Source organism: Cyprinodon variegatus, unplaced genomic scaffold (assembly GCF_000732505.1).
Source record: "Cyprinodon variegatus isolate N-32 unplaced genomic scaffold, C_variegatus-1.0 Scaffold769, whole genome shotgun sequence".
NCBI lineage: Eukaryota > Metazoa > Chordata > Actinopteri > Cyprinodontiformes > Cyprinodontidae > Cyprinodon > Cyprinodon variegatus.
The window spans coordinates 133,126-148,693 of record NW_015151222.1 but is presented as its reverse complement, the minus strand read 5'-3'; the positions used below and the strand labels follow the sequence as shown (position 1 = coordinate 148,693).

The 15,568-nt window shown below is 36.3% G+C and overlaps 1 protein-coding gene across 1 annotated transcript in view; it reads left to right on the top strand.

Moving 5' to 3' along the window:
• LOC107098323 (ecto-NOX disulfide-thiol exchanger 1-like) overlaps positions 1–15,568 on the top strand; it is a 162,891-nt gene that overhangs the window by 37,237 nt on the left and 110,086 nt on the right. Inside the window, exon 2 of the mRNA XM_015395949.1 lies at positions 7,990–8,022. The gene's annotated coding sequence lies outside the window, so the exon portion shown is untranslated. The remainder of the gene's footprint in view (positions 1–7,989; positions 8,023–15,568) is intronic.

The following is a 15,568-nucleotide window of genomic DNA, read 5'->3' as shown; positions in this document are numbered from 1 at the left end:
TTTATATATCTATAGGTTTTTGACAAAAAAAATTACTGTGGATTTCACCTTTTAATCTGGCTTTAAAGGGCAGATACAAGGAAAAGCACTAAGAAATAAGACTTAATAAGATGTTTTAGACCTGAAGATACAAAAGGGCAACATAACATTCTATGGATCTTTCTTATTCCTTCATCTCCTTTTGCCAGATGCTCCATATTCTTCTCCAGGAATCATCTGCAGTAAAACAATAAATCCATGGACAGCAGAAAGTTATTTTCACAACCATATCAATTCAATTCGTCACACAGATAAAAAAAAAAAAATTCTCTTAGGGCTCTTTTGAACTTTTGAGTATAAAGAAATTTTGGATTTATAGGTAAGGATATTTGTTTTTTTTATCTGCAATTTTTTTATATTTTTAATTTGAATAACTTTCTTTTTTTAGGATCCTGGGATACATTTTTGTTTTCATTATTTTTTGTATATATTGGCACTTTATTTTATTTCTCTGTATATAATTTAGATCATATTTTTTTAATTGAATATCTTGTGAAAATCTGGCTTTATCAGCTCACATGATCAAGTTGTACTCTTAGTCCAGCTAAAAAGAACACCAGTTTTTCTGTGTCACTTTAAAGAAAATAAATGCAGCCATATTCATGATCATCTAAGGTGGCAGGCTCATAAATGCTTATACATTTAAAAATGAAACAACTATGTTGTTATTTCATCAGCCTTTATGAAAACTAACTTAATCTGACAGGGACTGATGTACCTGAATTTTTGCTTTCTGAACCATAAACATATAGCAACAAAAAGTAGATTAATAATACAAATTTTTTTAATGCTTGAGATTTTTCATTATTTTTCATAGCACTTCAGGGAGAAAAAAAACCCAACAACAATTTGTCAATAAAATCTAAGAATATGTTTTTATGCCATATTGCTCAGCCCTAGGGGGCATTTTCTTGTCATTAACAAAAATTCGATAGTTTAGTTTTCAAATGGCTGGTAACTACTGTAGTCCTGGTATACTCCACTGAATATTGTCTGATTTTCATCATCAGGCGATTTCTTGGAACATTTAGACATCAAGATTTCATCCAATAGAGACTCCATATATGAGTTAATATACATGCATGTTTTTTTTTTCTTGCTTTCTTTTGTGGTCTTTTTTTAATTTTTATTTTAAGCATAAGTAATCCTGATAGGAATTAGGTATTTAACTGTGGAAGTCTTCCTCCCCCTCCTTCTGTATCCTGGTGTCATTAACAGTGATTTATTCGAGGGCCTGCAGGAACACTGATGGTGCCAATAGGTGTGATTTGGGTACATAGCCCCAGCAGCCACCCTCCTCACTTATTCTGCTCCACATTGTGATTGATCAGCCCAACACACAGGTGTATAAAGAGGAAACACACACACACAATTTGTGGAGGGGGATGTTTTGTTTTGGGGAACAAGAGCTATTGTAACAGCAGTGCTTTGTGATGAATAGGGAGGCTGCTCAGTGGAGACCTGGACGTTTGTCTTGGGTTTCTGGCTTTGTGCTCTTTATTCAGCTGTAAACATATATGCTGAGCCATTTTTTTTTAGATCAGATAAACATGTCTAACTCAATTATGGCTTCCTCCTGTAGCGTGAAGGGAAATGCTTTGGACTGTATAATATTTATGAAAATGATTTTGTATTTCAGGCTTTCTGCTTCCTTCATTTGTCTGCTGCAGTTTAAATCCAGTAATTATGAAAGAGTCGGATCATCACTTTGGTCGGATTTAAAATCCATTCTCTTCCTAAACACTTCATAAATGCTTCTAGACAGCTGAAAATAGAATAACTGGATAACACTGCCAAATAATATTGGCTGCTGTTTAATAATTAGAATGTGCTTTAACAGGGGATTTCGTAAGTTATTCTGTCTTTTTTATTTTTTGTTTTATATTAGAATTTAACTAAAGCTCAAATTGTTTAGCAGTCATAAATATCCCAAAGTAACCTTTAAACCAAATGCTAATTTCTAACCTAATAGCCTCATAATCATACATGTATAATGACATCAACAAAACAGCGTGAATCTAAACTCAAATACAATTAGTCAAAGTTGATATATTTTTTAAAATAACTTTCGGTTTTTAGGTTTGTACTCCAACCTGCCAAAAAATAAAGTCTTCAGAGCTGAGCTGCACCAAAATATTTTTCAAGCTACTGTTTTCTTAAATATCTTGTAGATATTTGTCCTAGTTACCAACATTGTATGCAAAATAATAAAAAAAAGAAAAAACGTCAACATTTATTTAGATGATTTTTTTTTTGTTTTCTTGATTCTGGCACAACAATATAATCCTAAATATTCAAAATAAATATTATCTGGGTCTAAGATATATGGTACTTAGATGAACAGAAGAAAAAAATTAGCTGATGTCTGAAACCTTCCTATTTGGGCTACAACGTGTCCTTCAATCTGCAGAGAGGGGGTGCAGTCTTCCTTCTCTTCATAAACTGTACGCCTCCAGGACTCCAAGGCACGGAAGATTGCAGCTGAATCCTCCAACCCTGGACACAAACCGTTCCAGACTCTCTCCTCTTTCAGACTGCCATCTAATCAGGACCAAAACCTTACAACAAAAAGTAGCTGCTTTGCAAATAGTTGCACTATTTTTCTCTTTTCTCGAACAAATCTTTGCAACTTGCAAATGTATTTATATCAACTGTATGTTTGTCTTTGTAAGAGCTTATAACCAAAGCTAATTCTTCTTGTCTAAAACACAAACTTTGTATTGGTGCTTTTCTTGATTCTGCTTTTGTCTTTACTTAAATGATAAGTACTTTGTACTTTTTAAACATGACTTTCTTAAAAAAATAAGTTTTAAATATAACTGAGACTTCCGTGCTTAAAAAAAAACAAACAAGAAAGAAACCTAGAACATTTTTAAAAAGATAATTATAAGAAATAAGCAGAAAATATAAAAGCCTAAAAGTTCAAAATAGCTACAGTAAAACAAGAAGTTTAAGTCTTACAATGTACAATGAATAAGACAGGTTTATTAATCAGACAGATTTTAGTGCCCTAATCTAATGAAAGTCAAAATTTAGGCCAATGTATTCCATACCGGCATTGTGCGAACGGTAGAAGGGGTGTATAATTAGACGCAAACTGGTGACATTAATGATTTAATCAGTTTAGAGATTAAAGTCCTGGTTTGAAAGGTTTGCAGGCAATTGTTTTTGCGTGAATATATTAATCCAATAAAATTATAACGCTCTTTTTTCATAGCTGTCTATAAATGTAAAATATTTTTTTGTTTGGTTTTTTTCGTTTAGAAAGAAAGACCTTGCTAAAACAAGACAAGCATGAGAGCTTTTTGCTGTTGGTTGAACACTCTAGGAGATGTGCATCTATTAGTCATTAATTGTTTCATAGGAAAGACCCCAATGGGAGGATTGAGGAGAAATCACAGTCTGGACATGCATTTTATTTGTTGAAGAGGAGAAGACCTGGACAGATTTCCTCTCTTGATGTTCCATTTCCACTTTTTTATGCCACCATTTGCAGAACTTAAACCTTTATATTCTTTTTCTTTAAAAAAAAAATCATATAAGTTTTACAACTTGCCAAATGTTTTGTAACACATGTTCGACATTTATATGCCTAACATATGTCTAATCTGATATATATACAGCTGCAGCCTTCAGTCAACTGCTTCTTCCAATGATATTTATATGTGAAGCAATTTGAATAAATATTTGGATGATCTTAGCATGTTAACAAGTTCTTTGTGGTTACTAATTCAGCTTATAATATATTATACATCTCCATCTTTGTGTATGAATTTATTCTTTATACTGTCGAACATCATAACATTTAGGAGCTTGTATTTCAGCTGCTCTCTGCAAGAGTGTAGGGGCAGGAAGCTGCCATTTTTGGTCAGTGCAGGAAGTACAGGAAGCGCCGGAAGTCAATCCTAAAATCAAAGTCTTTCCCACGGGAATTTAATAAAGTCATTATAAACCTCTGACTTCAGCTTTAGGTTTCTTCTCCACCAGTGCTAGGATTAGAGTTTACACTCAGGGGAGGGCGTAGACAGAAGGTATTGAATTAGGTTCAGATCAAATCTTTTTGGTAATACTTAAGGACGATCGTATGAAGTGGTTGCATGATACAGAGAGACAATCAACATCATTATAAAGGTTTAAAGAAATGTCCATTGGTCGGCAAGAGTCACAATAGGCATGTATCCAAAGAAAGACAGGAGTTTTTAATCCACTGGTTGCACCATTTGCAAGGGTTGCAGCTGTCAGTATTTCTGAGAGACAATAGGAAGTTAGTCAGGGTGGTTTTATCTGGTGTTAGCACTTTTTAAACTGGAAATCAACAGAATTACTAAAACAATTGGAGTATCATTGCAGACGGAAGAGAAGTATTTTTTGTCCAGCTGCTCTGATTGCCTCTGTCTTTATTGTTGTACATTCCCTATAAATGTAAAAAAAAGTTGACTCTGAAAACATAAAGATGCAAGTCTGAAGCAAAATAGAGAAATTAAAGTGTTGTTATTTTATTCCTTTTTTCTGTTTCATATAATGTTTTATTTCTACCATTTTCCAGAAACAAATTAACTTCTGATAACTAAGGGCACAATAATAATAAGTAAATTACTAAACTATGTGTTCCAAATTAATTAAACTAATAAGTGTCTCATGACGAAGAGCGTATGTCAGTCATCTCTGTGGTGTCCCCTCCCAGTGTTCATGCAGGGAGGAGCTGATGGAAAACTGGACTGCTTCATTCCAGCCATATGGGCTGCTCTGGCACTGACACCCTGTACTTTTCACTTGGCTGAACATTAAACAGCAGACAGTCAGTCCCTCTCTATGCAGAGGCTGCTCTTCAGTTGTCATCTGCTAGTTTTATTGGTTTATTTAAAGATCTTTTAAACAGTTTCTGTGTGTTTTCCTCATTCAGAAAAGACAAGGAAATGAAAGTCATGTTTTTAATCTATGTTTAGTGTTACCTAACCTGCTGTGAATAATGCAACCTACCATCTGATTGGGCTTTTTTGATTATATACCAGACTAAATGATACCGTTTTGAAGATGCTTCTAATAAAGATGTTGATGACAGTGAATGTAACATTTTGCGTTTTTTTGTTTTAACACGGTCGCAGATAAAATGCATTTCAGCTGAATTGGTTGCCCTCAAATTATGTAAATTTGTAACATGCAGAAATATTTGATTTCTCTCTTGAAAGTTGTAGCTAAAAGTAAGCTGTGTAAAATAACTTTGTCACTGTGTGCCCTTAGGCCATTTTCACTTTATAATAAAAAAAGAGCTGGTTTCCTTTATTTATTTATTTATTTGAATTAGGACAATTTACATTTATCAACATTAGAGCATAAATGTAAATATGCCAGGATCACCACAACAGCTAATTTGCATTCACTGTCCTAAGGCAGAACAAAACAGTAAACGTTAAAAAAGACACTACAGGAGAAAACAGAGTGGACACAAACAGATAAGATGCCAATAACATAAAATCAAGTTAAAATTAGATTAACAGGCCCAAGGAAACAGATCAATTCACCTATGAACACATGTCTGGTTTTCAACTAATGTTTCAAGGAGATTTTAAAAGTTATGTAGGTTGCAGAGCCCCTAACATGAGCTGGCAGTGTGTTCCATGACTGTGTTTCTCTGATGGATGCAACCATTTGGCCAAATTTGGTCCTACAACCACTGAACATTACAGTTGAACAGTGTGTAATCATTTCATATTTAAAGTACTTTCAGAAGTTTGAATTCTGAATATGACTCCTTTAACTTAGCCAACAGAACATTATGGTTGATTGTGTCAAAAGCATGTTTCAAATCATGGAATACAGCTCCCACAAAGCTGCTTTTGTCCAGCTGCTGTTTTAGCTTTTCTAGGAAGTAACAAGTGGCTGTCTCTGGTGATGCTTCCTAAAACCTAACTGCATGGATTGAGAGCATTTGAGCAATTATTTAGGTATTCCACTAGCTGTTCAATAACCCATTACTCTGGAATTTGAGATTATTGGCAAAATACTTATAGTACGATAGTTCTCTGGTTTAGTTTTGTCTCCTGCCTTAAACATTGGCGATCTTCCATGCTGATGGCACTATTCCGTGATAATTGGATTGATTTATCATGTGTGCAAATGGCCTAGCAAGTGCCTCTTTGTTAAGGTTAAGGAAATGACTTGTCCTCATTCATTTGTGATACCTAAAATTCTCCAAAATAAGTTTTCCGCATCTTTGAACCTCTATCCTGGCAATATTTGGGGGTTCATCTGGGATTTGTAATGTGGCTCAACACCAGATACATATATAGTTCAGTTATAAACATGTACTTTCACAGTGTCTCTTAAAGGTCAAAGGTAAATTTGTTCTAACAAAACAGTTAATTCTTTAAGGATAACACATCCACGGAACATCTAGAGTGATGTAGATTAAAGGTGTTCATTTTACTGAAAAGGAAATATAGTATAATTGTTTTATAAATTTTGAGGGGTCCAAAATATATACATATTATTATCTTCAGGTTAAGATGCAAACATTGACTTAAATGGATGCTTCACCAGAATGAATAGTAGGTCGAAGACATGTTTCTTTGAGCTAAAGCGTAGTAACAGAGAAATTACTTCTTTTCAGCTTCATGTGTCTTGGACATTTTGATGACAGATGAACAAGGACAGCAGGAATGAGAAAATAGCTGTTTGTGTGGACGAGGATGTGTGCTGTAGAGGAGTGGGAGATGTTGTAAAATACACAATGATGTGAAAAACTTCTAAAACACACCAGGAACAGAGAAGTTCGCCATTGTTGCCGTTCGTCAGGTGAGGCAGGTTATGTCTGTCAGAATAGAGCTGCTAAGAGTGGCAGATGGCTTCAAACGTTCCCACTCTTGGAGCTGGTTTTAAATGTGGTCCGGTTTGAGTAGACGAGATCTATGTTTCTGACCAAGAAGTCTGCTGGATAATTACAAAACCAGCCAAGCATGAAAATGGCTAAAATCAGCTTGTTTTTCAGTTGTAATATTTTCTGTTCTACTGTTTATTTTGGTTGTTTATCTTTCAGATCCGCCTTGTTCAAATGTCTTCTGGTGTATCAGGGCTTTTTTTATGTTCAACATGACTCTGTCCTTCAGACCTTTGGCACACCTGGTCTCAGTTTAGCTCCAGTTTTCTGTCTGCCACTCACATGTTTTCCATTGAAAGTAATCCCTACAAAATCTGTTTAGATGTTCATCATCTTCTCCAATTTATCTCTCTCTTCTTGCCTTTTTTGGAGTAATGTTTATATTTTATGTATTTTATTAACATTTCAAGTATTTTGTTAAACTCTCATTTATATACTCTCATTTATGTACGGTAAACCTTTTTTTTTGTCATCATATTACCTGAAATTTAATCTTGTAATAGATTATATCACTAACTTATTAATTACTTCTTTCTTAGAGCGTATGGTCCACTAGTGGTTTCATCTGTTTCATTTAACAAACCTGTAAGAACTGAAGTAAGAAAACTGAACTCAAAGATATTAATTGCTGATTTGGGGTTCTTGTGCATCCAGTCCCGCTATCAGGGATCGATGGGATGCTGCGTCAGCTTGGACAGACGTTTCGTTGTTTCTCCCTGCATTTTAACTGCCTCTGTTTCTACATGGGTTTCTGTTGCTCCCTCTTTCTTTAGAAAGGTCAGCGCTGCCCAGCTGGTGCTCAGTGTGTGCATCTGTGCTCAGTGCTCTCACCCTCAGGATGCAATAAATCCTACTGCTGTTTTATTAGCGACTCACCTCCTCCATCAGCCTGGAATCCTGCACATTAACATTCACAGAGCCAGTATGTTGCTTCAGGGACTGGGAGGGATAATATGATGTCATGACTAAAAGCTGAAAAAATCTCACAATGCGCATTTACTTCATTAGGATACTATGAAAGCTTCATTGGAGAATGGCAGAATAATTAGAAAACTCTCTGTTTGTTTCCACAGAAACCATCAGAGCTGGAGTGGTTCTGCACAGCGGTAAGAAAACTTTTATCTTCATGCTTCATCATTTTCTTGAAACCTTTATGCTCATCATAACCATGCTGGTGGAAATCTGTCCTTGGTTTCGATCAGCTGCTGGGATGATGGCTGGTCTTGCTGGGACACAGTTTTTTTTCCTCCAGCTAGCTTGTTGCTTTGCAGGTGGAGTCTATTGCTTTCAGCTTGTCAACCCATTGTACCGTTACAGTAAAGCCAAGAGGCCTGTAAGCACTTACCGTCACTCATCCAGCAGGAGGGATGCTCTGGGTTTGGCCCTCTGCCCTTATTTATTTCAGCAGTTCATTTTTAACATTTTTCACTCCAGACTTATAAACTTAAAGACAGCTTCTCACATTTGTTTAGTTGTAGATTTTTTTTTCTGTAAGCTCCTTTTCCAAAACAATGATCTATTCTCAGCAATATGCTGAGAAAGAGAAGCTGCTTCCTCCATAGTCTGGTGAAGGCCTTACCCTTTTACTGGTAAATATAAAAACTTTCCCTTTTTAATATGTATTTTGCCAACTTACAACACAAAGAGACGTACTTTTCAGAGACGACCAATCAGCTAAAACAGTTTTGCTAATCCTTGATTTTAATTGTTTTGTTGTATTTACAATTACCCTTAGCCAGATATCTAAACTTTTGTACATTGAGACACGGGCTGGAAAATGTATTTTAATAATTCTAAGTAATTTCTTAATAAAATAATCATCAACTAATTTAATAATCTAATCAAACTGTTACCTATAGAGGAATGATAAGCAGACTCTAAAATATGCCATTTACAGAAAGTATTTACATGCATATGTTGGTACTGTATCTTTTTTATGTTGTATCTTTTGCAGCTCACTTAAAAATGTGCAATAAAGGTTTTTTCTATACTTAAAATATTTGTTGATCTAAAAATGGTCTTTTGCTTAAAGTGTCTCCTGAGATTAATCAATTCAATAAATAAATAATCAACTAATCAAATACTGAAATAAGCAATAGCTGCAACCCTAATTGGGACAAACTACAGCTGTGATTTACATAGAAGGCTCAAACTTTCTGAAATAAAATTTAAAAAAGTTACTGAAATTTTAAGTTGACCAACACATATAAACACAAATCTCTGATCTTTATCTGAGGGAGCAAGGTACTGGGCTAACGGGTAGCACTGACACTGTAAATCTTCAGTGTGGAGGTTGTGACTGAAGAAAATGGACAAAAATATTACTGTTTTCTCTGTTAGTGATGTGTTTATGAAATCTGATGATAGACAAAGGGTGTAAAATGTTTCATGAAAGTTTCTGGGGTTTTTTCCCCTCTTGTATGAAGACATATCGGCTGTTCATTCAGATCAAGAGCCAGGTTACAGTGAGCGCTGGTTCTCTTGCTTCTTTTGGAGGTTCTGTTGAAAGCATAGAAGGTCAGAATGAATCCTTAGCTAAGTAAGCCACCCCTGTATCTCATGACAGATGACGGATTTAAGAAAAGAGGAGTGGTGGCCTAGTGGTTAGGGCATTGTGCTTGGACTCCAGAGGTTCTTAGTTCAAGCCCCATTCCCACAGACTGCCACTCTTGGTCCCTGAGCAAAGACCCTTAAACCCACACTGCTACCGCACAATGGCAGCCCACTGCTGTGGTTAAATGCAGAACATTCATTTCGTTGCTCTGTTCTTGTGACAGTGTAATGACAATAAAAGCAGAAAAAAAGTCAGCATTAGGTAGAGAATGTTGGCTGAGGTGGATATTTGCAGGAGGAAGTTTGATTGTCAGCACTGTACAAATCAACAACAAATTGACCAATTTGTCAATGTGAGAGTCACTTACATTAGGCCAATATGGGTTAAATTCTCTATGAGCAAAAGCACTAATCTACTTACAATATGGGAGAAAAAAAAATCTCTTAAAAATGAATAAAATAGATACTACATACATTGTTTGGAGTCCATTTACATTGGACTCCAAACAAGCACACAAAATAAAAAAAAGTCCTTTTCTCTGCCAAACACGTTTAACAGCTGACGGTGTGAAAATACAATAAACAACAGCATCATCATCATGCAGCTTATGGCGTTGATTTGTTAGTGTGCACTGAAGTTGTCACATACGATCAGTCTGCTATTTATAAAGAGCCTTTTATGGACATGTTGCTTCAACAGTCTAAGAAACAAAGTGCTTTGGATATTGTTTTTTAATTGGTCCGTTCAGCTTTGCCTTCTATCTAGGGTTAAAAGTGTAGGAGCCCTGAAGAATAGACGATTCTTCTGAGAAACAGAACTCTTTTCCCAATGTCTGTGGCTGGATGTGTTCTTTACTATACAAAGTAATGCCCAGCAGCTTGCCAGCAGTGATGCAGGAATATATTCTAAGTGAGAGAAAAAGAAAAGGTTCATGGCAGTAGCTCCTTTAGTGGTTTTGTCTTGAACAGGGTTAAGCAATTCCAGTTCCTGACGGACGGTATTCTGCAACATTTAGATTATCACTTGGTCCAACACACCTGAATCAAATGGCTGAGGTACCTCCTCAGTATGCCTCCAGTATTCCTTCAATCATCTCAATACTTGATTCAGGTGTGTTGAACCAAAGGCACATCTAAAAGTTGTAGGATAGTGAACTGTTAAAGGAAAGATCTCTAGAGTTGCAAAGTTGGAGATTTGTTCACTGCATTTAACCCATCCTTTATGGAGCAGTGTGCTGCCAAAAAAGTAGCACACAGGGAATATTCTGGGACTTGCTTAAAGTCCCAGACCAGCAGTCTTGTGGTCTTTCCAGAATGCAACTGTCCTGCTCTCTAACCACTAGGCCACCACTGCCCTAAACCAGTGAAAGACAGGGCCAATTCAATATCTCGAGTTCAGGACAAAGGTAAGATTGTGACCCACCACCGTTTCTAAGCATTTATACCAGCTTACAATCTCAATAAGTGTGATCCTTGCTTTTTACATTACCTTTTAAGAAGTTTTCTCTCAAATTTACAAATTAAGCAACTTTTTGCCCACGATTAACTCCATTATTTTATAACAAAAAACTTAAAGTGGCATCTTTGCCAGATATATATATACTTACATATGGTCACTGGTGTAGAAAATGTATGGTAACTGGATAAGGCACATCCTCTGGGTTAACCAGTCGATGACAACAGCTATTAAGACAGGGAGCCCTTTACCCTGACTGCCTGGGGCCTGGTTTGGTTGCTACAGTATTGAAAAAGCAAGCGTGTAATTTCTCTAGGGGGACAGATTCTGCAAAAAAGGCCTTTAACTCTGCTGGTCCAAGTTGCAGGTCACTGACAAACCTGCATGATTATTGTGTAGTGTATAGAATATTCTGCATGAGTGCTCTCAGGTGTGACTCATGTAAATGAAAACGATCGCTAACAGAAGGAAGCTTTTAGCTGAAATCCATATAACAGGTTACAACTTCACACAAAAATGGTGTTGCAAATCCTCCCAAAAACTCTGATTGGTGCCACCCGTGGCTCTCTTCTATTGAAATACATTATAGCGGTGTAAATTGGAAAAAAATTTGGCGATTCTACATGTATTGCCATAGCTGTGATGATACGATTTACCAGATGGCAACACACAAAATGAGAGATAACACATTCATTATTTGTTTTATCTTCTGGCCTTTGCTAAACACTCCTACCATAGCTGCCTGTAAAACTCGTTGGGGATTCAAAGAAAGAAAACCCAAAGCATGAAGTTTTACTGGAAATTCAACATGAAAAAAGCCTTAATAATTTATTTCTTGTCATGTATAGAAAATAGAAACGAGATTCAAAGCTTACTTCAAAATGTGCCATAAGCTTTCCTGTCTCACTAATTGTTCATCTGCACACGACGTGTTCTCCCCAATAGGTTTTGTGACAATTATTACGCTCCGGTTGTGTTTTGCTGCTGGCGCAGTGATGATGCTGGTCACCTTTTATCACTTTGAGAGCAGCTTTCTGCTTCCCTCCTTTTTCCTCCTCCTTTAAAGCACCGCTAATGTATCATATTTTTTTTTTTTCCTCTTATCTTCTTATTGTGCCTCTTCACACATTCTGTTTTTATTTACTTTGCTGCCGTCTTCCTAGATTCATTCTGCACATTTGCAGTAAGATGCTTTATACAATGTAGTGGAAATTGAAAATGGGGTCCTAGACCCAAATCACACAATAAGCATTCTTGAACTTTGCCCCAGGCAGCCACCTACTATAGTTTTGGCTACTTTAATGCTAATCTCCCTCCTGTTGCAACGCTAGTTGGTTTAAGAGTCTTTATTGATCTTTGATGTGAAATTTATTTTGTGAAATATTTATTCTTGTCAGTATTACCTGCTCTGAGTCTATCCTATCTTTAAGTTAAGATTGCAGAACACAGAACAGCCCCCTAAATGTTGATGCATGTTCATCTGTCTATTTTTCATCCTTATACTTATTGCTGATGACATTTTCACATCATTTTCTGTCTGAGGTTTGATCAATTCTAAATGTTACTTACATCACCATGATTAGTTGAAACAGCTTATTCTTTAAATGTTGTAAGTTTCTTTATGTTGGGAGGAAAGCTTTGAAAAGAAAAGCCCTTAACTATCAGACATTGCTGTTTTGTGCTTGCTGTTTCCATTATGCCCAACATGTGTTTAAGCAGGACTGTTTTTAGTTTGACTGGAACAGATCGGGGCCACGAAAATGATTTGTCTGTGGTAATTACCAGACAGACATTCTGACCGTCAACAATGTTGGGTCTGTCTGGAATTTTAAGCATTTATGTGACTTGGTTTGTGATGGAAATCATCTGTTATATCAGGGACATCCAAGACCGGAATTTTCAAATCTGGCTTTCATCTGCTGACTTATAAGCTCTAGGGAAAATGCATCATAAAAAAAATCTAAGCTTTAATTCAAAAAATATAAAATACAAATAAAAAACTTTAAAAAGTAATTAAGAAGAATATACAAGGCTCCTATTACTCCAAAGAAAAGTGGTACTTCAGGAAATAATGCTGATGTTAAACACAAAAAGAAATGACAAGGCTGCCTTTGGCTTTTAAAATGTCTTGAATTGATAATGATGCTGTTGAGCTAGACCTAAAAGCACACAAACACACACATGCTGCTACTGTTCTGAAACATGGGGCATTGTGTTTAAAAAAAAAACTATTGTGGAAGATGATGTTGTTTGAGTTTATTATGAAGTTTGTATTTATTTTATGGATTTTTATTTATCCTGAGCTGAACTCAGAACCTCAAATCAATAATTAATATAACATCATCATTTAGGATTTGGTCATTTGAAACAGATAAAATAAAAGTAAAACAGTTATCTTTGTTGCAGCACAAAGGTAGTGTGGTCCAGTAAAATTTGGCAGCATGATCAGGATGGGAAGAGTCCAAGAGAAGTCCTGCACTGGTCTGATTTTTCAAAACTGTATCCTCCCGCACCCGTAGAAATTTAGAACCGAGACGTGACCTGTTACCTGCAATTATCGGCTTTTAAAACCCGGCTGGGGCTGCATGGGCCCATAAATAAAAAAGTGTGACTCGACCCATGATCAAAAAGTGTACACACAGCCGTTTAAAATAATGGAAACAGTAAAGAACTTTGCCTCACGCTCACATCCAGGTTGTGCTCACAGATTAGCAGCTGTAAACTGACCGAAGTAAGAAGGTTTGCCTCATTGCTTAAAAAAATACTGTTATCTGGATATTCTTGAATCAATTTATTTTTTAAGATATATAGTTAATTAATAAAAAAATATAAATAAGTTTTATTCATGTTTTAACTGTATGATACCCACATTTTGTTTATATACAGCCGTACATTTTATACGGTTGGCGACCCGGTGCAGAACTCTGGACTGGTGGAAAGAGAGCTACGCTTTCACTTGCATGTTTCTTCCATGGCTCTATACACCCTGTTGATCATTCAGAACTTAGCATTTTATTCTTTCAACAAGTCTTTTACAGTGAAACAGGCACTCTGACTTGTCTAACATAACTCTGGGGTTGTCTAAGCTTTCAAACTTAAACAGCAATATTAATACAACTACTTGATACTCAATAAATAGTAGATGCCACGGGCTAGTTTATTCAAAAGAAATTGGTTAAAATGTTGCTTTCCTCTGTAGCAAAATAAATTCCCCTTATATGTTGAGAGCAATAGATTGTTGGTCTAATTAGTTTTTATCAAGTTAGAGGTTAAACTCTCCTGTTAAGCCAGCAGTTGTACTGTAGTTCCAGCTTCATTTAGGGCGATATAAACAGTAGGCCAGTAGAAAATATTGCTTTTCATTTTAGGAATTTTAAAAATAGAAAATTTTAACAATAAGGTACGTTTTAAAATCCAATTGAACATGTAAACATGGCTGTGGGTGCATGACAGTGTGAACTTTATTTATGTGATCATATCAGCACTATTGAGAAGTTCTAGGAGGCGTATTTATTAGTTCAATCTGAAAAACTTACACGGACAGAAAAGACAATTATAAGTAAAGTATTGTTAGAATTACTTTGGTCTTCAGCGCTCAGACCTCGGCAGGAAACATAGCGCTGGATTTTGATTGATACGCATGAACAGAAGTAAAAAAAAAGGGCTGTTTTCCCCCCTGGCCTGAAACTGGTGGTGAGTGGAGATAGATGAAGTTGGTCAGTCTGTAGACTGCTGGTTAGCGAGACGGTCTGTTGAGCTTTATTGAAACATCCATTGGACTGCATGAGCTGATACTAGAGCTTCACTCAGGGACCTGGAAGATGGAAGTCCAGTTGAATAACACGGGTTGGGAGAACCTGTCCATGATGAACAAGCTTGAAGTGACAGTAGAGAGGAAAAACTCCCCATTGGGAAGAAACCTCTGGCAGAACCAGGCCCAACATGGCAGACTTCTGCCAGACCAGTTGAAATGAGATGCGGAATGTAGTAAGAGTCTGGGAGGAATGAAACTCTGATGAAGCTTTAGCTACGATTGTGGAGGAGGGGCTAGAGGTGGGTGGAAACGGGGTCATTTGAATTTATTCACACCACCGCCTGCGCACTAGGAGGCGGATCAGAGGCCTTTAAAGATGAACTTTGGAGGCTGATTGGCTTTCATGGAGGTGTGGTTCAAAGCTGATTGGCTGTGTAGTAGGTGAGGAATCAGTTTCTTCAGTTGAACTTTGCCTAGGCTCCACTAACCCTGGAATTCAAGCTATAGTTTATTAGTAAATTTGATCTGCTGTTCCAAATGTTTAATTAATATAATTGTTTTATTGGTTTTTGTTGACATGCTGCAGCTCAAACTCTGACATACTATTTTAATTTCCATCACCCCATAGCTGGAGTCAGTAATGGGCTTTTCAAATGTCTTTGCTGCTATAGGCTGATAGAAACAGAATATTTTACCTTTTTTTCAGCATAAATATACATTTCTTCTGATCCCACTGAATCATGTTCTTAGTTTTCCTGATGATATGCTATGTCCTTTCAGTTCAATTCAATTCAGTTTATTTCTATAGCGCCGATTCACAACACACGTCATCTCAAGGCACTTTACAGTTCACCAGATCATACAGTCATATTGATTCAAAGTTTTCTCT